The sequence below is a fragment of the Quercus suber genome, unplaced genomic scaffold (genome assembly GCF_002906115.3).
Source record: "Quercus suber isolate HL8 unplaced genomic scaffold, Cork oak 2.0 scaffold_110, whole genome shotgun sequence".
Taxonomy (NCBI): Eukaryota; Viridiplantae; Streptophyta; class Magnoliopsida; order Fagales; family Fagaceae; genus Quercus; species Quercus suber.
In genome coordinates this window covers 1,220,318-1,247,749 of record NW_027069575.1, presented here as the reverse complement: position 1 = coordinate 1,247,749, position 27,432 = coordinate 1,220,318, and the positions used below count along the sequence as shown (strand labels likewise).

Below are 27,432 nucleotides of genomic sequence, written 5' to 3'. Positions count from 1 at the left end.
AAAACAAATATATTAATTTTTTATTTTAAAATATTATATTTAATGTTTAATATTATCCTTAGCACACAAAACCCTCCGACTCTATGTGGGTACCAATTTCAGTCACTTCTATTACTCTTCTTTATTTACATCTAACACAATTTTAGTCACTTTTACTAGTCCTTTTTTATACTTATCTTTCTTCTGTCTAGCTATCCCTGTGTCTCAACTTGATGAAGTAGTTCATGCACTTGAAGAAAAGGCTTTTCAATTGGGCATAAGGTGTAAACCAATTGAGCTATAAGAGATGATAGATTGGTGGACAATTTTATAGCATGTGCATTGTTTTTTTCTCTCGCCTTATTGCATTGATTAGATGGAAGAGTTTTTACACTCTTTTTTGCTTGCTGTGAAATGGTTGTACAAAAGTCCAAATAAGTACTTTCGCTTGTGTTTAGCAAAAAAAAAAAAAAAAAAAGGTACTTTCGCTTGTGTTTCGCATAGATGAAGGTCACCAAACAATTTACACCATTCAAATGTAATCAACCTAATAGTCCATTAGGCCCATTTTTGTTCACCTTAGTCCTTTTGGTCTATTTCCACCCATTTGGGCCATTCGGTCCAATTATATCAATTTAACAGTACAATGTTTCTAAGTTCTTTATAAAATTACATTTTTTCTTACGTTATTAAAGTATTTTATTTTATTTGGCAAGCCAAGTTGATGCCATCCTTCTTTCTATTAGGTTGTTGAGTTGAGTCATTAACTCATTAGGAAGATATTTGGCTTCATTACGCTAAGTAGTTGATGTGCATCAAGTAACAACTCGTGGCAGCTTCATGAATTTTGTCTAGGATAGTTACTAAGAAATTTAATCTATATAAAATCTAATTTTTTTTTTAATTCTTATATTGACAACAAAAGAATATATATATATATATATATATAAATGAAGCAAATACATAAATTTTTACAATTTGCTTCTATAAATTTTCATATTTTAAAATTTGTTGCATGATTGTCTTATTATCAATGCTGTAAACTACATTCCTTTCAAAAAATTTAGTTCAATAAAAAATTGTTTGGCTTTTTTTTTTTTTTTTGAAAGGGTCTAATACACTGTTAAGGGAACCAAAGTTTAATTTGGTTAGGCATAAGAAAAATTAGAGTGGTCACAAATTTTTTTTTTTTTTTTAAAGGTAGACAAATAATAAAAATTTTGGGTAAATTGCATTAGTGTATCCTTGTTCTTGTTTGTTACTGTTCTTTATTATTAAATTTTACGATTGATAAAAAATCATCTCAAACCATATTTAATGATTGATAACAAAATAAAAATAAAAACTAAATGGATAGATTGACTTCTTTTATAGATCAAAGTGTACAACTCTAATAGTTAGCCAAAGATATTTCAATTAGGGAAAAAAAAATTGTTATGAACAATTTATAATCAAATTTATATCAAGAAATGCTTATAGTAAGCTAAAAAGAAGATTTTTCTCTAAATCAAAATTGAGAGGATGAAAGCAATATATCACCATTAGAACCTATGTCATAAAACAAAAAAATTAATTTAAAAAATCATGCCTAGGCATATTTCATGATTAATTCTCAAACCATAATCATATAAATTGTATAAAACATAAGCAAATTAGGTTAAAAAAATTAGAGTAAACAAATACATACTTGAAAGGTTGTAGGTAAAAGAAGAGAAGAATAAAGAAAAAGAACTATATGGTACATATTCATTATGAATTATTTAGTATATATACACTCCAAATTAAAGAAGTTGATATGAACAAAAAATCTAATGTTACTCTAATTTGTGGCGAGTGAAAATTCAAAGAATTTAGTATTTTATTTAAATACTAAGAGTAGTTGCTGTTTTTTTTTTACATGTACTACCTTGCTGTTTTTTTAAAGTGTACAACGTTGCTTTTTTTTTTTTTTTTGTAGTAATATAATTTAAATTAAAAAATAAGAATTAGTTGAAGATTTTGGATTGTAATCAAATTGATATTATTTATCAACTTATAAATTATAATAAGAAAATGATTAGATGAAGAATTTGGATTGTATTCAAATTAGATAAGAACCAATATATATATATATGTCATTTTTTTTATAAATCTAACAAAATTGGAGAGAGAGAGAGAGAGAGAGAGAGAGAGAGAGAGAGAGAGAGAGAGAGAGAGAGAGAATTTTCAATTGTGAGGAAATTAGATTTCTAATCATTCTAGGAATTATAAGAGAAGAAGAATTAACTCAGGATGTATGTTTATCCAAAAAGGGAAAAAAAAAATCATATAAATTGAATGAAAAAAAAAATTTGAAGTAATTATCTAAAAAATGAAAAAGCAAAAATGTCATATAGATTGAATATGTTGAATATGTAGTTGAATACATTGCTTTTCTGTTTTTTTTTTTTTTTTTTTTTTTTTACACAGTAATATAATTCAAATAAAAATAAGGGATTAGATGAAAATTATTTTAGATTTTAAAAAAAAAAAATTTACATGTGCTATGTTGTTTTTTGTTACACGTGATAATATAATTAAAATATATATATATATATATTAGATGAAGAGTTTGGATTGTAATTAAATTAATATTTTTATCAACTTAGAAATTATAGGAGAAGAAGATAAGACAAAAAAAAATTATATATTTTTTTTAAATCTAAAAAAAATTCTGCAATTTTTTTTCATATAGATTGAATGAAAAAATTAGAAGTAATTATCTAAATAAAAAATAAAAAGAAGCAAAAATGTCATATAGATTGAATACTTTGAAAATGTAGTTGAATATGTTGCTTTTCTTTTCTTTCTTTTTTCTTTTTTGTTTAATTTGTGTCCTATGTGTTTTTTTTTTTTTTACACATAGTAATATAATTCAAATAAAAATATTGAGATGAGTTCAAATTACACCTGGTGTAACTCTAAAGAATTACACATTTTCTAAACCATTGGATTTAAGCAGATCCAACGATCAAAAAAGACACTCATTAATACTAATATTTTTATTAGGATCTCATTAATTATTTTGTATTTATAACATTCCATACTTATCTCTAAAATCAAAAACTGGTATACGTTCTCTCTACTCTCTCTTTCTCCTCCATTGCCCTTACGATTGCAGACCATTACACTTCATTTTGCAGGGAAATGTTGTCCCTGCATATGGCGTTATGAATGAACAAAATCCCACTTTCCTTTGTGACAAGAAATAAATCAAGAGTTACAAATCCTAGACGAAATGGCATAACAACATAATTAACACTGTAAGAGTCGGTAACTTGGTATAGTGAATTTTCTTGCACAACCCATAAGACAACACATGATAAATTGCCTTTCATTCGTATTATTTTCAAATCCTTTGGATTAGGCAATATTTGAGATCTCACCTACAGAATCTATGAACTACAGCAATTAATCTCTAAGAATTTTGGCCAAGTTTATAGTTTTGGATATTTCAAGTGAACCTCATGGAAACTAAACAATGTTTCAAAGTAACAAATCCAAAAAAGTTACACCTGGTGTTATGAATTATTTCCCTATGGCAGTGGAGGTGGAAGAGTGATGGAGGAGAAAGAGAGAGCAGAGAGAACGTATACCAGTTTTTGATTTTAGTGATAAGCATGGAATGTCATAAATAAGAGATAATAAATTAGATCTTAATCAGAATATTAGCATTAATGAGTGTCTTGTTTTTACCGTTGAATCTACTTAAATCCAATAGTTTAAAAAATGTTTAACTCTTTAGAGTTACACTAGGTGTAACTTGAACCCATCTCAAAAATATTATATTTAATGTTTAATATTATCCTTAGCACACAAAACCCTCCGACTCTATGTGGGTACCAATTTCAATCACTTCTATTAGTCTTCTTTATTTACATCTAACACAATTTTAGTCACTTTTACTAGTCCTTTTTTATACTTATCTTTCTTCTATGTAGCTATTACTGTGTCTCAACCTAATGAAGTAGTTCGTGTACTTGAAGTCTTGAAGAAAAGGCTTTTCAATTGGGCATAAGGTGTCAACCAATTGGGCTATAAGAGATGATAGATTGGTGGACAATTTTATAGCATGTGCATTGTTTTTTTTCTCTCGCCTTATTGCATTGATTAGACGGAAGAGTTTTTACACTCTTTTTTACTTCTTGTGAAATGGTTGTATAGAAATCCAAATAAGTACTTTCGTTGTGTTTCGCATAGATGAAGGTCACCAAACAATTTACACCGTTCAAATGTAATCAACCTAATAGTCCATAAGGCCCATTTTTGTCCACCTTAGTCCTTTTGGTCTATTTCCACCAATTTGGTCCATTCGGTCCAATTATATCAATTTAACGGTGTAATGTTTGTAAGTTCTTTATAAAATTACATTTTTCTTACGTTATTAAAGTATTTTATTTTATTTGGCAAGCCAAGTTGATGCCATCCTTGTTTCTCTTAGGTTGTTGAGTTGAGTCATTAACTCATTATGAAGATATTTGTCTTCATCGCGCTAAGTAGTTGATGTGCATTGAGTAACACCTAGTGGCAGCTTTATGAATTTTGTCTAGGATAGTTACTAAGAAATTTAATTTATATAAAATCTATTTTTTTTTAAATTCTTTTATTGACAACAAAAGAATATATATATATATATATATATAAAAGCAAATACATAAATTTTTACAATTTCCTTTTATAAATTTTCATATTTTAAAATTATTGCATAGTTGTCTCATTATCGATGTTGTAAGCTACATTTCTTATAAATTTTAGTTCAATAAAAAATTGATTGGTTTTTTTTTTTTTTTTTTTTTCCATGGAACCCTGCATGGCAAAAGTTAAAGATGATCTTGCCGCATTTCCGCCATACTCACACATTTCAGTAGAGAGGCAAGTTGTACAATGAATTTAAATCATATACATATAAACAGTTCTAGTAACAATCAATCACCCAAATTTTTTTTTACAAAACCCCACCAATCACAATCAATAAAAACCACAAAATCAAAGACTTACAAAGGCCAAATCCGAAAAGAGACACACAAGAAGAGCAGCTCACAGAGCTGGGGAAGTCTAGACATCACCATCGAGGCCGCCTGAAGCTGTCACCATGGCCGCTGAGGCTGCCTGGAGCCATTGTCGTCGCCTTGGTTCACAAGAGCCGATGGGTTCGTGGGGGATTGGGTTCAGTCTGTTCGGGTTCATAGGTGCAATCAAAGCTAGCGAAGTTTGGGTTTGGGTTCACCACTACAATCGGAGCTAGGAGAGGTTTGGCCGCGTGGTGCTTATTGAGTTGAAGAAAAGCCTTCGACGGACTGACTCACGGTAGAAGTTGCAGAGTAGAGCAGCTAGGTTTGTGGGTTCTGTTTTGGATTTTAAACTTAGGTCTTCATGGTGCCGTTTAAGCTAGATGTTAGTGTTTTAACATTAGGCTGAAATGACGTAGTTTTTATTTGTGCTCACTCTTCTCTTGATCATAGTTGAAACGACGTAGTTTTGATGCTTATTTGGCAAAAATAGAACACATTATCATGGTGATGTGTCACTTAACAGCAGAATTTAACCGTGGGGTGTGAATTGCTAACAGAACCAAATTTCAAGGTGTAAAATCAAGTTTTTAAAACTTTGGGGTTTAAAATCCAATCAACTCTAAACTTCGGGAGTGTAATGCAATTTACCCAAAATTTTATATAAAATTGAAAATTTTTATTATTTGTCTCCCTTTAAAAATAAAAATTTGTGACCGCTCTAATTTTTCTTAGGCCCAACAAAATTAAACTTTGGTTCCCATAACATTGTATTAGACCCTTTCAAAAAAAAANTTTTTTTTTTTTTTTTTTTCATTAAGAATATATATATATATATATAAGCATTATATCTGTTTATTATTTATGTATGTTGATTGGATGAATTTAGCTAGCCCTTTCTCATTTTTGCACCTGATGGTGGTCGATAGTCAGGCAAGTCTCTTGGATATTGAAGAGTCCATATTGTAGCTTTTAACCGGTTTTATTGTGGTACTTCTGACCTTTGGAGATTGTATAACCTCTTTTAGCACCTTGCTTTGAACCAATTTCTTATTATAGGCAATTTGTTACTTGCTAGGTTTGTTTTGAATATTTCTGAAGACTGAACTCATGTGCATTGAAAAGAAGAAACTTGATTTCTTCTATTTTGATGATATATTTGTTCTTAGTAGTGTTTTTGTCCCATTTTCCCAGTTTATCCTGTATATATCTGAACTCAAGTGTACTGAAAAGAAAAAACTTTGCAAAAAATGTAATGTCATATGTGAATAACTTTCTAGACCCCAAAACCGAGTTCACAATTCATTTTTCAATTCATAGCTACATATTCCCATTATTCCATACCAGCAAAACTCCAAGACACCTAGACAGTGTCCTTACCATGCAGTGGTTATATTCAGGAAAAGAAAGATTGAGGCTTTCAATTTTGATATAGAAATGACACCAATGTCTATTACTATTTATAATCTATGCAAATGAGGTTTATCTGAATAAGGTTGAACAGGTAGTTAAAATAAAATGTATTTACGACATTGCTCATTCAATTCCAACCCATGAGGCTTTCGTGTCAACAATTATATCATTCAGGAAGGGACAAGGATATTAGGAGACAAAATCAACACAAATTTCAAAATACAAACTTACTTAACCGCGTGCATTATCTTCCTTTCCATGGAACCCTGCATGGCAAAAGTTAAAGATGATCTTGCCGCATTTCCGCCATAAACACACAATTTCAGTAGAGAGGCAAGTTGTACAATGAATTTAAATCATATACATATAAACAGTTCTAGTAACAAATCAATCACCCAAATTTTTTTTTACAAAAACCCCACCAATCACAATCAATAAAAACCCCAAAAATCAAAGACTTACAAAGGCCAAATCCGAAAAGAGACACACAAGAAGAGCAGCTCACAGAGCTGGGGAAGTCTAGACATCACCATCGAGGCCGCCTGAAGCTGTCACCATGGCCGCTGAGGCTGCCTGGAGCCATTGTCGTCGCCTTGGTTCACAAGAGCCGATGGGTTCGTGGGGGATTGGGTTCAGTCTGTTCGGGTTCATAGGTGCAATCAAAGCTAGCGAAGTTTGGGTTTGGGTTCACCACTACAATCGGAGCTAGGAGAGGTTTGGCCGCGTGGTGCTTATTGAGTTGAAGAAAAGCCTTCGACGGACTGACTCACGGTAGAAGTTGCAGAGTAGAGCAGCTAGGTTTGTGGGTTCTGTTTTGGATTTTAAACTTAGGTCTTCATGGTGCCGTTTAAGCTAGATGTTAGTGTTTTAACATAAAAAAAAAAAAAAAAAACCCACTAAAAAAATGAGAGAAACAAGAAACAATTTATTCGAAGAAACAAGAAACAATATATATATATTCTTAATAAGGCTTTTTTCTTTTTTTAATTGTCGTCACAGTTATACACGCATCCAATTTATTTATTTATTTTTTGTGGTAAGTACACACACCCAATAAGAGATTGAAACTATGACATAGTTTTCTGGGAGAAAATCAAGAAAATAAAGAGTATAGCGTTTTAGGTCTTGTAATTCATTTTTCTTCGTCCCTAAGAAAAAAACACCCACCTAAATCAGAGCCATTCTACAGAAAAATTGATTGCCACATTTTGGGAAATTATCTAGATATCAATTAATATTTCTTACCTCCATACTCGAAGCAAAAATATAGTTTTTACAGATTATTTAGTAGCCAATTTCAAAGAGGATAGAGGGGGGAAAAGCCTTCTTTGATTGCCAATTAAGAGGGCTACAACATTTTTCTTTTTCTTTTTATTTTATTTTATTTATTTATAATCATTATAGCACAACAATGCATTGATTATTTATCCTTTCCTTGGTCACCTTGAAACTATTTATCAAACCCTAATCTCACAATTCAAATTAACAACAAGACTAGAGCTAAATGTCAAAGCCAATAAACCTTCTTTAATTTTCAATATAAATGGCTACCACAAAAGTTTTAAAAAAAAAAAAAAATTATTAAAAAAAAATAAAAAATAAAAAGACCATAAGCACCCACATTGATTATTATCCTCAGTCACCTTAAAGCTAATTATCAAACCCCAATCTCATACAATTCAAATTAACAACAAAACTAGAGCTCAATGTCAAAGCCAATGAAATTTCCTTGTTTGCCAAATCAGAGGGCGATCACAAAAGTTTTTTTTTAAACTATAAGCACATCAATAAATTAATTATTTATCCTTGGTCACCTTGAAGCTAATTATCAAACCCTAATCTCCCCCATTCCAATTTAACAACAAAACTAGAGCTAAATGTCAAAGCGAATAAACCTTCTTTCATTGTCAATTTGAAGGGCTATCACAAAAGTTTCTTCTTTAACCATAAGCACGCTAATGCACATTGATTATTTATCTTCATTCACCTTGAAGCTAATAATTAAAATCCTAATCTCACACAATTCAAATTAACTACAAAACTTGAGCAAATTGCCAAAGCCAATAAACCTTCTTTGATTCTCAATTCAAAGGGCTATCACAATTTTTTTTTTTTTTTTTTTTAAACCATAAGCAAACCAATGCACTGATTATTTATATCAAACCCTAATCTCAAATAACTCAAATTAACAACAAAACTACAGCTCAATGTCAAACCCAATAATAAACCTTCTTTGATTGTCAATTCAAAGGGCTATTACAATTTTTTTTTTTAATTAGCATAAGCACAAAAATGCATCGATTAAATATACCCAATCGCCTTAAAAGCTAATAATCAAACCCTAATCTCACAAAACTCAAAATTCACAACAAAACCAGAGCTAAATGTCAAAACCAATAAAACCCAAAAACACACACACTAAAATCCAATCATCATATAATAACGGACTCACAATCTCGTCGAAACCAATCAGTCAGAATCAGATACAATACAACAACAATTAATATCAAATTGAATTACAGCTCCAAGAACCCTAGGCCAGCTCAAAAATCACCAATCATCAAATTAATCAAATACATAACAATAGAAAACCGTAAAAAAAAGAAAAAAGAAAAAAAGAAAAGAGAGGTAAAATATTGAGCTGGATTAAAGATCTTTAACAAGATGAAAAATTAAATATATTTAATTAAAAAAAATTAATTTTTACCAAATTGGAATTAAAAGAATTTGTAACAGAGAGAGAATTGAAGAAGAAGAATTAAATGCTGCGTTTTTTAAAAATGCTAAGAGAAAGACGAAGCTTTTGGCTCCTAAACCATTGAATTCATATCTACCTTCTCAAGATATGAAGTAAAAACTATAAAGGAGGATTTTTAATTTGTTCATCCCAAGATATTCACCTTAGGCGCAACCACACATATGTCACTTTTTGATTGCCCTGCCATGATTCAAGCACTTTCTAACATAATTTTGTAGTTGTCAAACCAAATACCATTTATTGTCAAGCGGTCAAAACAGGTTCACCAGGTGAGCAAGCCTCCTTAAGTCTTCATAAGCACATACCTTCAAAGAGCTTAAATTTAAAGGACTGTCAAATTCATTATCAACAAGACAGACTACAATTCAAAAAATAAAATCTTTTAAGTCTTGATGCATTGAGAGACATCTGCATGAAAGGGCAAAATTGAATAACCAATCTCCACATTCTGTGTGCAAAGCAGTTCTCAGAACAACAAAGAAATGAGACACCAAACTTAAACGACTACAGTCTCAACACAAAACCAAACTGCATATTTACCACGTTAGATGAAAAAAAGAGTGCAATATTTTCTAATTTTATTTGGTTAGTTATTCTACAGTCAAGGGTATTTTACTTAAAAGCCATTGGTTTAATTTATTAGCTTTTATTTAACTAACCCAACTATAAGGGTCCTTATATATTCTCCTCAGCCCCTGAACAGCCCATATCACTCTGGCTCTTCTATTTTATATAGCCCTAAAGTCTCTACGATGTTCTTCTTTCCAAAACAAGAAAAAGCCACAACTAAAATTTAGACTGTCCTGATCTCCAAGACCTATCAGTTGCTCACCCCCTCTCTCTCTTTCTACCCCAAGATTCAATCTTTCCCAATGTCCAAGACCTGCCTTCTTACCCTCTCTCTTTCTTCTCAAGATTCCAAAAAAATTTGATCAACCGATGGATTCTTTTAAAGAAGTAAAAAATTTTCCCTTGATTGAGACCCTTGTAGACTTTGGGAATGCAGACCCTACTGCCTGTACTTCACTGGATATGTGGCCCAACATCAAGATAAACGAAAACCACTCTTTTCTCTACTTTATCAACCATAGGTTACCAAGACTCAAGCTACTGGAGATCTCCGACGAAGGGCAAATTGTTAGTCTCAGTCCCACAGGGAAAATGCTATTTATGAGCATTGGCTTGATCTTGGCCACGTTTTACCAAAATGGGGAGTTCGCAGGAGATCTAATGGGCCGTATACAAATATCAGAGGATTTAAAAGTTTCTTTTCCATACCCCCCAAAGAAGTTTAGCAGGAAGATACCCGCTGCCACCGCCTGCAAGTTTGACGTGATGCATATAAGAAGAATGCTCGCGATGATTATAATGAAATCCCATCCGACAGCCACTCTCTCTAAAGGGATTTTGCTGTTTTTTTCGGAGATTTTTATTCAAAATCCGAAAGAATATTTTCTTCTGCAAGTCTTACACCCAGTATTTTATGGTACTGTCGAACGGGACAATTTCTTGCATCTGGTTCTAAATTATAAAAAAGACACCTACTGTGATGATTTCTTCATTTGCTTTGCTTATCCTACCTATGGCTACAAGCACTGGTGGACAAAAATTGCTCCAGGAAGCATTCTGCATCATGTACTACACTACAAAGGGAAGTTCACACTCAGTTATGAAAACCGCCCTTACTCGCTGCCAAAATTCATCCGAAATTCAGCACACCACTACCATGACAAAAACAAACGTCCGAGTCTAGCGGTAAGAAAATCGTTTTGAAATATTAAACTGTTAATATGTCATTCTCTTTCTTTATTTTTATTTTTCTGATTTGTTCCGTATGTTATGTTAAAAGAACCCTTCCCACATGCAAGCGGCGGATTTTTTAGAGAAGATGTTTCCATCGGTTCCTGAGATGATGGTGGATATGGCAATAAGGCGATTACATAAAAATGCTAAGGGTTTGAAATACACTTTGGCAGAGTATCTCTTACTAAGTCCATTAGGGTTTAGACCAAATTACAGGTAAAACTATCTCTTAGCTACTCGTACTATGTTAGCTGCTTTTTATATATGCAAGCACTAATCACACTTTTGAATTTCAGGTTTTATCATGACCACTGTTAGTCCCATTAGGGAGCTGGACAAAGGCAAATCCTGACAGTGAAGTAGATATCCATAAGGTAGTAGTTTCCCATATATCTACAGAGACTCTAAGCTTCCCCCTGTCAGAAAGTTTATATTTTTTCTTCTGCTCCTGTAGTTTTATTTTTTATGGGAATTCTGTAGTTGTAATAGTGATTGGTTTTTTTTCTTCCCATGTAATTGTGTCCTGGTTAAAGATTCATCTTTTAGAGTATTGAGATACGTACGAGTATCATATAACAAGCTTGCTTTCAATTATGTCACAGGATATCCAAACTTTTTTTTTTTTTGATAGGTATTTGAAACAGTGTAAGTAGATGGACATTTATATTCTAGTGCAATGACAAAAGGAAAGGACATAATACACTTATAATTAGAGGTCAAACCTTGGTGCGATAAAGTTCCCAATTCCCAATAAAAGCTGTATGAGCTTATTTTCATTCGTTTATTTTGTTTAATGTGTATAGCTTGTGCCAAGAGCCTTGTAGCTCAATTGGCATTCTCTAGTGTTTCCAACGGACAAATCTAGAATTCAAATTCTCCCACCTCTAGCTATCGAATTATAAAAAGAATGAATAGATTTTTCATAACAGTACGGAACCCCAAGATGTTCTGACCAAAAAGACAGAACATCCAAGATGGTTCCAAACTGGCAATGTCAAGACCTTATAATTAATTGCATCGAAAAAACACAATAAAAGAAACATATATTTTCTGCTGAGGACAAAACAAAATAAAATGCATCCAGATTATAGAAATTTGGTAAAAAAATTCATGGAAAATTTTTAGCACATGGCAGGCAAGACATTTAATAACAAACTGGAGAGCCACTGTCACAGAAATGAGAAAGTTTTCAAGAATGTCACCTCTCTGTCTCTCTCTCTCTCTCTCTCTCATGACCTCCGATTCACTCCTTCGCGTTGACACTTTTCACAACCGCAACAGGCCTGGCTTCACCGTCATCAAAGTCCTTCTCCACCAGGTCCAGGACTATCAATAGGAATCAAACTTGTAGAATCCAGTCTGTTTTTCCCAAAGAACCAAAGTGAGAGGGGACATTTTAAGCTGGTAGCAAGCACTAGGTGATTTTTATTTATTTTTGATAGGTAATCAGAAAGCTATTATATATGAGAGAAAAATGAAAAATACAAGAAGTTCATGATGATGAACAACAAGAAAAAAAGAAACAAACAGCACAACAAACAGAGGGAAGTCAGGAAACTAAGCTAAGGGAGGACAAAAACTCAGAGAGAGAAGAACAATCACTAAAATCCCAACAACGAGACCACTCCAAAAGACTACGATGGCATAAAACCTTTAACTCATCCAACGTCTTCTCTTTATATACGGGTTCCTTCTTCATTTTGGGTTTATGCTCTATTCACCTTAATAAACCAAAAAATAGGCAATCAGGTTCAAGTTGAAGCCAGTATATCAAAAGGTGAAGGCCAAAAGCCTGAGGCTGGATAGCAAAACACATGACATATGAACCCAAGACTGAGAGAGGGGAAGAGAATCTGTGTAGGCAAAAATTACATATGACTGATTTGATTGACACGGGTATAGGCACACATATCAGCTCCATTAGCATTAGATACTTCAAAATTGAATTTCAAATACAAAGCAACCATTTAGACCATCACATACAAAGCTGAAGTAAGATTTCCCAATCAAAATTTATAATTTTCACAACGTGGTCATTACACGAATATCAATTACTACTAGGGTAGAATTAGATGCAACGCAACCAAAATGAAAAAATTTCTAGTATCATATTCAGGAACATTACATAACAAAAGCATAGTACTTAAAACACTGAAAAACCCCTTGATGGGAAAGCTACTATTTCGAACTGCCAAAAGAACTATTTCTTAGTACAGATTTCTTGTCAAAAAACCAAAACATTTCACGCATAATATATGAAAAATAGCAGAGAAAGGAAAACAACCTGGGAAATTAGCAACGTTGAAAGCAAAACCTAAACCCTCAGGGCTCTCTATCTCTATGTGTGTTTTATTTTTTTCGGTTGAAAGCAAAACCCTAAAAAGTCTTTCGCTCTCTCTGTTTAATTCATCGAAGGTTGTTTTTCTCTGTCGGGCCTTTGTTGTTAATCTTAAAAAGTAAAAGGAACTATTTATCGGAATTGTACAAGTTTTTGGGCCTAAGCCCAAAAGTTATAAAAATTCATTTTGGGCTAATTATCAGTGGCCCACCTTTGAATGAAGCGTCCAAATTTTTTTTTTTTTTAAAAAAATGCATTTTGGGCTGATTATCAGTGGCCCACCTTTTATGAAGCGTCCAAAAATATAAAGTGGCCCACCTTTAAATGAAGTATAGGAAAGAATACCATTTGTGTTATTAGTTTGATATTTTTAACATCATTCATATAATTTTAAAGAAATTCACTATATTCTATTATTTCATTTTGATATATGTAGTTACAATGTGTGTATATATGTGAATTTTGGTATTGTTGAAAACCCAAAATGTGGGGTTTTAGAAACTCAAATTGTGAAATTATGATATCCAAGAAGTGTGGGGGTATAACTCTCAAAAGAGTCATGGACTCATAAGTTTATAGAACATGTAGCAAATAACATCTGATTAGCACAAAATTTGACATATTTTGTAAGAGAGCATAGAGAACATGCAATCTAACGGTTAAATTTTTAAAATATGTAGCAACGTTAATTTTTTTTTTTTTTAAGGAAGTGTAGCTTTGGGCCACAACTAAGAGGCGTAACTTTATGTAAAGCTTGTTTAGGACCAACCCTAGACCCTGTAACTCCTATATACACCCTAATAAAGTAGAATCTAGATAGCTTAAAAGAGTAGGAAGGAAGGAATGAATTGATGTGTAATGAAAATGAAAAAAAAGGAATAATGATCTCTTTCTTTTCATGGACGATAAATGTAAAGATCACGAATATTAGGAAAGAAAAAAACATTATGGAACTTCATTATCATTATATATACCTTACTTATTCTTTACTTTTTATTTGTGATTTAATCTAATAGGGTAAAAATCTATTTGACTTTTTTTTTTAAGGGCAAAGTGTGGCTACACAATGGTTACTACTCTTACTAAAAAAATTAACAAGATTACATGTTTTGAAAATCTAACTATTAAATTGCTTGTTTTTTATTTTTTAAACACACATGTTCAATTTGTGTCAATCGGCTGGTATTTACTATTCTATTGTTTAAACTTATTTTTTATGCATAATTTTATATTACAAAAACTTGAAATTTAAACATTTAATTAATGACATAATTATTAATCTTTGATCTATTAGAAATTTTGCAAGTATAAAAGATATTAGGAAAAAAAATATAAACCAATAGTAGATTGGTCAAAATTCACATCCAAAATGTGTAAATGTATGCGCCTTTCTTCTAAAATTAAGTAATTTTGGTTGGGATTATGTGTGTTGATTCATTAATTTACTAGTAAGCCACCAACAATTTTTACATTTTTCTCACTTGCAAATAGTTTTTCTCTTAATTAATTATTCTTCTTATCTTACTGTGCAGTCCAATTGGCTCTTTAATAAACTTTGTGGAATATTAATATATAATTATGGTGGGTTGGCCAACTGCCTTACCATTTCCACGTTCGGCAAACAGGGCGTGTGTGTTATGTAGCAGTGTGGGCACATAACACACTTAATTACACACTTCCTATTTACACGGTTGGTAATGTGGCAGCGTATGTACAATGAATATGTAATAAAGAGAGTGACTATAATAGTTCATTATTCTTTTATTTGTTGTGTTATCAGCACCTTAAGGTGCCCGTTAATAATGGAAAATTATTGTGTACTTTCGGAGTACCATAAATACGTATTCCCTCCTCTCACATTAATGGTGGATCCCACTAATTAAATTCATGCTGGGACCCACTATTTATGTGAGAGGAGGGAGTACGCATTTATGGTACTCCGGGAGTACCTAATAATTTTCCGTTAATAACATTTTTTTTTTGTAGCTTTTTATCTTTTTTGGCAGTTTTTTTTACAACTTTTTTCCTTTTTTATTAAGTGAGACCCATATAGGGAAATCTTAACAAGCACTGCATGATGTTGGTTAACATTTCTCTTCTTTTATTCTCAAAAAGTTTTAGTTAATGTATTAGAAAAAAAATGTAGTTAATGAAAAAATAAAAAGTTTTAGTTAATAAATGTCTTAAAGACAATAGTTATAGTACATTTAAATAATACTTTAATATATTTTTAAAAAAATAAGTCAAATAGTATATATATATATACACACACACACAATTATAGTAAATTAGTTACAACAATTAGAGGATGGAAGATTTTAACCTTCGACATTTCAGCTAAAATACTAAAAGTTGCCCATGGAACTACAACTCTCTTGATAGAGGTGATCATTAATCATTGATGTTACTACAACTCTCTTGGTAGAGATGATCATTAATCATTGATGTTTTGAAGACATGGCTAATTCCAGTCTTATGAAGAAGCCCTTGGTGGGTGTGCACAATATTTAGGTTGGGCCAAGTTGGATGGATCCCTTGGTTACTTTCTTGAAACAAGGACTGCTGCCCGAGGATGGGGGTGAGGTAGAGAAGATACGTAGAAAGGCTTCTCGTTATTGGTTATCCAAGGAACAGAAGTTGTACAAACGCTCTCATTCAGGGCCATATCCATTGTGTGTACATCCCGAGGCAGTGGAACCCTTGTTAGAAGAGTTACATGAAGGAATATATGGGAGTCATATGAAAGTTCAAATAGCGTTAAAAACACTATGAATGTTTAGACCCCCAAATAACAAATTACCAATTCAAGCTTTATATCAAACAATGTATGTGCGGAAAAAGATACCAAGCTTTTAACAGAATTGATAAACAATCTAAACCAATTAAAATCACATCCACAATGGAAATTAAAAGGTAAAGATTAAGGGAAGAGAGACGCAAACACAAAGACAATATGGCGATGTGTTATCGAAGAGGAAATCGAAGCCCTCGGTGTAAAACCTCTTTGCCGCCCTCCAAGCGGTCAAAAATCCACTAGAAAATGTAGTTGGGATACATAAACAGTAATAGACTCTCAAAACCTAATCTACCCAGGTACCTAAACCCTCCAAGCTTCTTGCTCCCACGAGGTTACGCCGAACCTTTGTCTTTTCTAGCTTGCCGGATTCCGCTATAAACCATAGTATCAACCAATAACCATTGGTCCCTTCTAAACTGCTTCCCTTAGCACCAAAAGAACCTTTTCACAGACGTGGGTATGGTGAGAAAATGATTTGGTCAAGAACCTCTCAAGGATGTATCAATGGAGAGGAAGAGAGTAGAGGAATTTGAAGAGTCTCTTAAGTGAAGATTGTGGATGAGTCAATCTTTTTTTTATCTAGGGTTTCTCTCTCAAAATTCTCTCTGGAAGCTCCCTACATTTCGTGGGTATAAGGGTCTATATATAGTAGGGTGAGAAAGGAATGCGAAAAGTCAGTTTATCCCAAATATGGTGGTCTGGTGACTTGGCCTCGTGACTGGACTTAGTCACGAGTTCAAGCCACGAGTTAACGGCCTGGCCAGCCTAGGACTTTTGTCCTTTAGTGCAACAGCTGGCATGACTCTTCAGCTCCCTTGCATGCTCCACACGTGTGCCAACTTTGGCGGCTTGCCAGTCGTGAGTCACCCGTGAGTCTAGCCGCGAGTCTCTGCATCCTTGCATAATCTTAAACAATTCTTCACACTCTCTCACTCACTACCCTTACATGATTCTCACCTAAATACAGGGTTACTAGTTGCTAAAATACAAATAAATTTGGCACGGAATAAAGCCAACAAGATGGTTGATTAAATTCAACCTTACAATCTCCCCCTTTGGCTATTCCGTGACAAAACCCTACAAAAAACTCTAGACTTAACGCGTGAGTTGGGAACAGTTGGAAAACTCACTCACACCTAACTCTAGAATCTATGAAGCTCTTGAACCATATGACCAAAAAATCTCCTGAAACACAATAACACAATAAGTTCATTGTATGTAGAAAACTTGTAATGCATATAGAGCAAGCACAATGCGAACAAGCACAATGGAATAAAGTAATAAACCATGGCTTGACCAAACAAGTAATCACTGTAAGATAGTGACCACAATGCTCATTCACACTTGGAATGAACATCTGAACATTCAAACTAATAAGCACAAAGCAAATCACTTGAATGACCAACACTCAACCAATGCACAATATATGAAGTATATGCATCTAGGAATAAAATCTTATTAGGGCACAAGAGTGAGAGTACTTAAAGAACATGCATAACATTTAGCTAGAAGTACTAGGCAACAAAGCATAAAGGCTGCATAAACATGGTACAAACCATAAAAGCCTATAAATGTAAGGAAACAAACCTTAAAAGCTTACAAAAGCAACATGAGTACAAAGACCTAAAAACCTTAAAAGCTTACCAAAGCAACAGGTACAAAAGCAACATGTACAAACACAGTAAACAAACACTGAATAAACATCATCAACTAATAAACCAAAGATTCAAAAACAAACAAGACCATGAGTTTTAAACCATAAAAACAACATGATAACCATAGTGTATCAAAAAGAATTAAACATAAAGTAAAACATTGTTTGTAACATGCTCCCCCTAAAAAAGGCACTCCCCTTCAAGAGCTACCCCCTAAAGAATTCTCCCCCTTTTTGACCGGAATGGCCAAAGGGTTACTGTTGTGAGTTAAGACTGTCAAACTTAATGGAAAGAACGTTGAGCTGATCTTGAATTGGTGCCATCCTTTCCGGTATGCTCATTTTGAACTTCTCTGAGTCCATCAATCCTCTCCAGGATGATCTGAAGTGCATCTGGAGGTGCAGCTGATGAGGTTGAAGCTCTGCTTCTCTTGAATCTGCTTTTGGGTGTGACTGATTGTCCTGCAGCTTCTGCTTCAGTTTCCATAGGATCACCTTCTCCTTGGTCACCTTCTTCTTCATCACCTGAAAGACGAACTTGAATTCTAATGATGGTTAGCTTGTTGATGGCTGACTTGTTGATGGCTGAAGGAGTAGGCATGGTGCTGATATCTTGAGGGATCTCAACACCTTTTAATCTGAAAAGCCTCATAAGAAGGCTAGGAAAGATCAGCTTGGGCCTCGAAGTGGTTTTAGTCTCATCCACTATAGTGTCAAAGATGTGAGAGCTGATGTCAATAAAGGTTTTCTCCTTAAGTTCCATGAGAAAGATAGCTCTGGCATTGTTGATTGTACTCAGTTTCCTCACTGGGTACAAATTGAATATCATGATGGTGGTTAGGCACCTCATGTCAACTGGAAATGCTATAGTGTTGAGGCATCTCCCTTCTCTTTGACCACCAATGCGAGTTTGGATAGTTTCAATAGAGAGCATCCTGTCTTTGTAGTTGATGAAGTCAGAGTCCTCTAATTCTTCAAGATCTAGCACCTCATCAATGTCATGTGCATCTATGGTGAATTCCTTTCTTCTAACCCAACAGCTCAACTTCTCCTCCTTTATCACAGCATTTGCATAGAATTCTCTTATTAAAGGCTCACAGACAGCAGGTAGGTCACTCAACAATTTTTCCCAACCTCTACCCTCAAAACAACTTGGAATGAAGGTGTCCTTCAAATCCCTTAAGTCAACAAATCTTTCCTGAATGATGATTCCCTTCAAGAAAGAATCCCTATATCTCTCAAAGTGTTGAACCGACCTAAATAGGTTAGGGTCCATTTTCAACATTTTGTCAGATTTCTTAGCAGGAGTCTTCTTCTTTGTAGGAGATGGGGCCATCTGTAAATAAGCAGAAAAGGCCACAACAAGACATAGCACAATGGATGAAATTCAAACATTAGCAACATTTAAGAAATAGGTTGTTTGTTATCACCATTCAGTCCATATACAGTTGAGATTCAGACAGTAAAAGAGGTATCACAGATCAGAAAAGGATAGAACACTTTATCAACAATATAATGCATATCTTATTGTGACAAAGAGCACAGTTTAAACAACCACGAGCTCTTTAGAGCACATTTCCAACCACATACTTCAACAAGTAATAAACAGTTGAACAGAAGCAGTGAAAACCAAATTAAATCAAAACAAATCATATGACAATGAGATATAACTTCATGAGAATGAAATGATCAAACCAACTTAGAGTAGACAATAACTACAAGGCAGAAGCAACACACTATATTTAGTAATTAAAGAAAATATCAACCATATAAAACCAGCCAAACACTCACACAGAGAAAAACCCAGTAAATCCGAACCAATAACAACATAGGTAAGAGAAATAACAAGCAATCACCTCTGATAAACTAAATCATGAAAACACACATGTTTAGAATACTAGAAACAAAATTTTGCCAAGGCCAAAACACCAAATCTCAACAAACATTAATCCAACCCAAGTTCGAACACATTAAACTCAAAACTCAAAAACACCTCTCAAAACAAGAAAATTAAGCAAAAACAAGAAATAATAGGTAAGAATAAGAAAAACCCATACCTTTTTCTTGAAGATTGGAGTAGAAATGATGCAAAAATGGTTGCTTTGTGAAGAGAGACTCGGAGTGTTTGAGAGAGAGAAATGAGGAAGACAATAAATAGTCACAAAAATTTGAGGAAAAACTATAAAGTTTTTGAAAAACTGTCTTTAAACGCAAAACACGCGTTTTTCGCAACTGGGTCAAGTCGCCAAGTAAGCCGCAAAACACTTTGAAATAAAGATTCCTAAAAAATTTTCTAAGTTTTTTTTCGTGACTGGATGGTCTACCCGCGAGACAGTCGCCAGGTGAGCTACAAAAATCACTGTGTAACCCTCGCGACTGGACCTTCTACCCGCGAACAAGTCGCCACACTGAGTCACGAAAAACATAAAAACTCAAATTTTGAAAAATTTTCTAAGTATTTTTCGCAACTGAGACCTTGACTCGCCAGTGAGCCGCGAAAAATCTCGAAGTGGGCTCGCGACTGGGGCATATAACTGGACCAACCCGCGATTAAGTCGCTAAAACAGGGCAACACTGTTTTTGAAATTTTTGACATTTTTGTAAAAACAAAATACTTTTCAAAAACAAGCTAAAACACTCAAAAATCTTTTTGTGTTTGATCAACAAAGATTGAGCTTATGAAAACACATTTAAACAAGTACAATCACACAAATAAATATGGCATTCATTGAACATAGACTTGTGTGTTACGAGTGAATATCAAAAATGAGATAGTCCTTAGTCTAATGTGAAACTTCAATGATCAATTCAATCAAGGCATACACAACTAGCACTAGATAATGTGACCCATCTCAATTATAGAAATATGCATATATGACCTCCCACATAAACTTGAGAACATTTCTTTGAAGCTTTTCATTTGGCTCCATATACATCATATCATTTGATCATTTTGAATCAATACATCTTATTGTGAAATCGATGCCTGAAATTTTCAATATTTCAATTTGATGAGTTAGCCTTTGACTTTTTTTTGGCATCATACATTTTATTTTGGTCACTTTCCCTTTTTTCTAGTCAAATACTAGTATGTGCAACAGACTTTTGCAGCTTAATATCTAGGGCTGTCCAGCAACCCATGTAATCCGACCCCGCCCGACCAAATTCGCCCGACCCAAAGGTCCACAGGTGAATCTGAGTGCATGCATTGGTCGGATACGGGTGCTATTTTAAGAGGAACCGATTCTTTAGTTCGGGTTTCGGGTTACACAACAAAAAATCCGAATAACCCAACCCGACCGAATATTTGGTAAAATAAACTTATAATTATAAAGCACTGGTCTCCCTTTCCACTCAACCTGCCAAGCACTCACATCACATCTTCAGCTTTGGTCAGTGGGTAACGTGCAGTGGACAGAAGCCTGATTAACCGGCACAAATTCCTAATTTTAAATCCAGCCGTTTAAATCAATTTAGTTTTAAATCAATGGCTATAATTAAACTCTACAGCCTTAGCACAGTACAGAGACATCATAAACTCTATAGCCCTAGCTATTAAAAATCAACGGTTACAATTAAACTAATATCACAATCCACGGTCACAATTAAAGGTAAAATATTTGATTAGATATCTCAATCTTCATCTCATATCCCAAGTTCCCAACGGCTTCAAGTGATCAAGTCTCACACGGAATCTCTCTCACTCTTCACCGAATCAAGATCAACAACCTCAATCTCTCTTCAGTCTTCACCTAACCACTCTCTCACCAAATCCATGGCCTCAGGCCCTCAGCTTAGACCTTTCTCTCTCTCTCTCTAATCTCAATCTCATATCTCTCAGACTCTCACTCTCAGACATAATAGACTCAGACGTTCTCTCTCTCTCTCTCTCTCAAATCCTCAAAACCTGAAATCTCTTCACCAAATCCTCAACTCTAAAGTCTAATCTTTGCAGTCTCTTCATCGATTTCATATGAAATCTCAAATCTTCATCACTTCATCAGTCTTCAATCTTCACTCTTTAAAAGCAATGAACAGACCACTCTCTCAAACTCTCAGTTCTCTCTTTGCCTTTCTCTACTCCAACTCCAAGGTCCAAACCCTAGCTTCTCACTACAAGTTCTTCACACCTAGCCGCTGCCGTCGCCACCACCACCAGCAGCCACTCCTTTCCTTGCCGCCGATCATATGGGCTGAGCCTAGGTATGTGTTCTCCTTTTCTCATTTCTCTTTTTTTTAGTCTCTCATTGATTATATATGCTATGAAAATCTACTATTAAAATGAAATAACCCCATAGTTTTATAATTTGAAACCCTAACTAGAAATAGTTGAAACCTAAACCATTTACTTTTGTTTTTTGTTCTTTGTTCATTTGTTTGATTAATTTTGTTCATGTTTAAATTTTATTCAGGAATTAAAAGTTGTGTACGTGTGGGTTTTCAGTCTTCAAACTTGAAATTAACACACGATTTTTTAAGGTATGATTTTTGTTTCCCTTTTTTTTTTTTTTTTTTTTTTTGTTCAAAGTTGGGATTTTGTTCTTTTTTTGTTAGAGATTTAGAGTTGACACATGTAACTTAAGCTGTCCTACTCTGTTTCTCTCAAATCCAAAAAAAAAAAAAAGCAAACCCACCAACCCTTAGAGTGAATTTGATTCAAAATCAAAGCCTTGGAATTTTAGAGAGAGAGAGAGAGAGAGAGAGAGAGAGCAAAAGGGTTTTGAAAACGTTTTGACTTTTCAGGGGATAAAAAAAGACTGTATTTTTCTCTCTCCCTATAGAGGTCGGACACACACACACTTGTTAATATATATTTTTATATATAATTAAAAAGTATTAATTATTTATATAATTTAAATAAATAATAATTCAATTATTTTTGACGTCACTGGATAGACCATCAGTCAGACCCCAGTCCGACTAGAAAACCGGTAATTAGCTCATCAACCGGTTCTTTCACCGTACCGGTTTTTAAAACCATGGTTCTTTTGAATTCTTTTTAATCTTGTATTTTTGTGTTTTTGGAGGAAAGAAACATAAAAGTGAAATAAAATTACATATTTAGCCATATTTTTAACGGAAGTGGGTTACAGAACTTTAACTGAGCTAACATCATGTGAGTAAAGTGTTAAATTTTAAACTACATTGTAAGGACCCAAAAACCAAACAGCCCAAACCCACTTAGAATGGTGGAATCTGTGCAACCCAGCAAGGCCTAAACCAATAGATATTTGTACAGAGAGTAGGATAAAACAAGGGGAGGGGGCTTAGCCCGAGGATCTAATCAAAGAGGAAATGACCAAAATTTAAAGTTTATGTATATCAGAGGTTCTTTACAAGTTCGTCCGAGGAAAAAGCTTTACACTAGATAATAAACTGGTCACTCTCTTTCTCTTACTGTTCTTGCCCTAATTTTCTGTCCTTAGACTATTTTTCTCTCCCCTTTTCATCTAGAAGTTTACTTTCCTTATATACTCATCAGCCCATCGCATCATTGCCCTTCATCCCCACTTACCCAGACTCTCCTTATGACACTTGTACCCTTTTGTTGAAGGTGGTAAAAGGACCTGCTTAGTTGTGAATTCCACTGTTCAAGTCACTTCCTCACCAATGCAGCTGATAAAGTTGTTGCCAGTCGTTTAATGCAGAGGTAGTATGTGAACTTTCATTAGAAACTTCCTTCACCTACCACGATTCTCTCTCTAAATCCCATCCTCCTCATTCAGACTTCCTAGAAGTATTTTGTATCTTCTCCTCCTATCCTCAAGTAGATTCCCTCTCCGGGCTCACAATGCCTTTGTAGTGACAACCACAGCTTGTTGTACCCTTCCTCAGTCTTCGGCCCTCACAATAGCCCCTTAAAATTTTGCTATTATCTTTGAGATAAAAGGCAAGGTTTTAGTTACACAACCTCACTTGATACATGCCAAATGCGTTCCCATGTGGTAACGTCCTTTCACCTGTCTTCAACATGTTCCTAATGCTTGGGTATTCACAATCTCGTATTTATTGCGTCAGGCAGTTGCTTGTCCCCCCACGTTCTATGGTACGATGGTAGTCCTACGGCCCTTATTTACCTAGATTTACGAGCAGGAAATTTACCACCCATTTTTCACCCCTATATAAGGAGAGCTTAAGGTTGGCTTTACTCCATTTATTCATTTGGCAATTTTTCGTTGAAGCGACAGCCCGAGGAAAGACTCTTATATTACTTTTAAGTGCGTCTGGATTCATTTTCTTTTGTACGTAGATTTTTTATTGCCTACACCATAAATTTACATGGGTAGATTTGCTAGGCTAGTAGATACCCCTGAAGGCATGGCCACCTTTAGGGCTCAATATAGGATCCCTAATAGTGTTGAACTCCAACACTGTGAATTGGGCGAATTGTTAGTTATGAATAGACCTCTTGGCTCAGTAGTGATTCTGATAATCGTCTTTATAGAAGACGGGATGGAAATTCTCATGGGTATGGTCACTAAAGACTCCTTGATGAACTATAAGCTAACCCCCACATAATGCTCCCCCAACGTTTTTAGGGTCCTCGGTAGCATAGATATGATAAATCGTAAAATAGGGACTAACCTCACATGGCATGATATGAACTGGGTATACAACTGCTAGAAAGGGAAGGAAACCAAATACTACATCAAATGTAGGGTCCCATCCGTTGGGTTAATATCTTATATGCCTAAGTCAAACAAGGGTATGGATGAGGACTTCCTCATTGTCTCAGGAGATTGACATGATGGATTGCATTGTCCCACCTAGGAAAGGGAACCAGGTTGGGTTCTTACAAATATTAGATGCGCATAGGATTTTTATATTTACATAAAGAAAAATTTTTACAAGGTTTTTTCTCTAACCTGTGACTTATGTTACTCTTTTTTTTTTTTCTTTTTTTTTTGGTAGACGAATACCACACCACCTTGAACAAGAACCTCGTGAACTTTCTCGACCTAAACTAGATCCTTAGGTCAGAAATTTTTCTACATAAAGATGGTCAACTCCGGGTGGTGCATATAATCCTCGGGTTTGAACCGATCTCTAAACGCTTCTAAAGCCCGAAGAACGTAATTAGAGCTAAAGACCGACAGTTAGCTTTAATTGACGTAGTAGTTCCTAGTTTTCTGTTAACAGATCCTCCTCTAGCAGGAACCTGAGACGCTTAACTTTCAGCCCCACTTGTAACCAAACTCCTTTACTCTCAAGAGCCGCCTATAACTTTGGACGACGAAGCTAAGGAGTCCACTCCTGAACCCATCCAAGAAGTGACAGATAAAGACTTTGAGGTTTTCTACTAGCAAGAGGACCCTGAAGACCTTTCCAACCCTTTACAATGTTGTTTACCTCCTGCCCATGTCAGCACTAGCCCAGAAGAAGCTAACAAGCCTGAAGGGATGGTGCTCGAAGAAAAGACCCTAGACTGGCTAGCGTTGCTTACAACCCACGTTGGGGGTGCTTCCCTAGCAGTCCTAATAGTTCCCCGACCACTAACTTCTACTCCCACATGTGCGTCCTCTAGTAACGTTGCAGACAAAAAGAGAAAAAAGGGGTCAAGGAGGTAAAAGAGGTAAAGGACTTGAAGGTGCTAAGGAAGGGGAAATCAAATGCCCTTCCTAGTACCCCCCAACTAAGGAGGCTTAAACGACCAGAGCCCAACAGAAGAAAAGTGTTCCCTCTAGGACCTCTAAAGGTTTTGAAGGGGAACAGCAGCCAAAGGCCTCTGCTTGGAGGCCTTCATTTATGCTGAGCTTAGGGAGCCCTATTATGGACGATGCCAACCTCAGGGATCCCCAGAAGGACAGGTCAGGCATTCTTGCTGAATGTCTAAAAAAGGCCCTCTTCCTACCTAAAGACATGCAAGAGCTTCAGTCCTTTAGGAAACTTGAGGTCTTCTTGTCTCTAAAGAGAGACCTTGCCAAGGTATGTAATTACCTTTTTCTTTTCATAAATTAACGCGGCACATGTATAGATACTAACCCACAACAATATTATAGTTTGTGCAAGCAGCCTTTGTGGTTGAGGAATGGGTGGACCACGCCTTGGGCAAAGCTCGTGAGGCTAAAGGCAAGCTTTTGGAAGCTAAGAAGACCCACGCTGAGACCAAGAAGAGGTTCAAGGACACTCTCTTCCACTTGGCTGAGGTAGAAAAATCAAGGAAAAATGGTGAATCTGTCGTAGTTGGATTTAAGAAACAGGTAGAGGAGGCTAGGGCTTCTCAGAAAAAGGCTGAGACTCATTTGGCCTTGGCCATAGTAAAGACTAAACAACAGCAGAAGCAGCTGGAGGCAAAGGATGCCGGGAAGGTTAAGGTCGAGCAGGCGTCCTACGATGCGGGCATGACCAAGACTGCCCAGAGTCCGACTGCCCAACTTAGAGACGTCGCTCGAGCCTTTTGCCTTGAGGTATGGGGTTAGGCCCTCACTGTAGCTGGGGTTAGTACTGAATCAAAGCTTAAGGCTTCTAATAAAGTATACTGGGCTCTTGATAGAGTATACTATCCTCTAGCCCTACGCCTTGTCCCCAGCCTCCCTCAACCTTCAGCTGACCCTGGCTCTGCCTCTGCCTTGGTCTAGCCTACCACTACTCCAGCTGCCACACCTACCATGGAGAAAGGACAAGATCAACCACCTCTAACAGCTGTTGTGGACGTGGAGTTCGAAGAGGTAGTTGAAGTGGGGCAGCTGAAGAGGAAGAAGAAGGAGAAAGAGAAAGAAAATGAGAAAGAGGCGTCAGCATGACTTAGTCCTAGGTTAAGAGCTACTTAGTCAATTTTGTAATCAGGCTTAAGTTTAGTTGATGCCCCCTTTTTCTTTTATTGCAATCCAGCTCCTAAACTTCAATGAATATAACCAATCTTTGCTTTACACTTTTTCATCTATTTAAGTCTAATTTGTCCAAGTATATCTTCTGCTACTTCATTTTTTAATATTATTTGAAACATGCTAACCTTTAATTAATCTATTCCCTACATTATCTAATTCAATCTTGAATGAACCTTAAGAAAGTTATTGGATTGACACTTAGAGTAATTCGTAACAATATTCTGACACTTAGTAAAAATTACAAGCCAAAACTTACCTTACTTTGGACTTAGGATGCTAAGAGACCAATCTGCCTTGTACCTGTAATCCGAGGAGGCAAGCAAGACTTATGCTTTTATTCAATACTTAGAAAATTTCACATAGGTGTTAACCTGTCCAAGGTTTGTGACCTAAGAAGCCTAACAAGACCAAGATTCTACTAAACACTAAGAAATTTTTTACATAAATGTTAATTTACCCTAGGTTTGTGACCTGAGGAGTCGAACAAGACTAAGATTCTGTTTAACACTTAGAAAGTTTTTACATAAAGGTTAATTTATCCAAGGTTTGTGACCTGAGGAGTCGAACAAGACCGAGTTTTTTTTAACACTGAGAAATTCCGTACATAAAGGTTAATTTATCCAAGGTTTATGACCCAAGGAGTCGAACAAGACCGAGGTTCTATTTAACACTTAGAAATTCCTTACATATAGGTTAATTTACCTAAGGTTCGTGACCCAAGAAGTTGAACAAGATCAAGGTTCTGTTTAACACTTAGAAATTCCTTACATAAAGGTTAATTTACCCAAGGTTTGTGACTTGAGGAGTCGAACAAGACCAAGATTTTATTTAACAC

At 34.9% G+C, this 27,432-nt stretch overlaps 1 long non-coding RNA gene across 1 annotated transcript; it reads right to left on the bottom strand.

Moving 5' to 3' along the window:
- Positions 1-8,838: 8,838 nt before the first annotated feature.
- On the bottom strand, positions 8,839-13,416 carry LOC112011817 (uncharacterized). The gene is made up of 3 exons (XR_002882902.2): positions 13,265-13,416; positions 12,183-12,339; positions 8,839-9,492 (listed from the first exon to the last, which is right to left on the bottom strand). It is a non-coding gene; the product is annotated as an uncharacterized LOC112011817 (long non-coding RNA).
- Between the last annotated feature and the right edge of the window lie 14,016 nt (positions 13,417-27,432).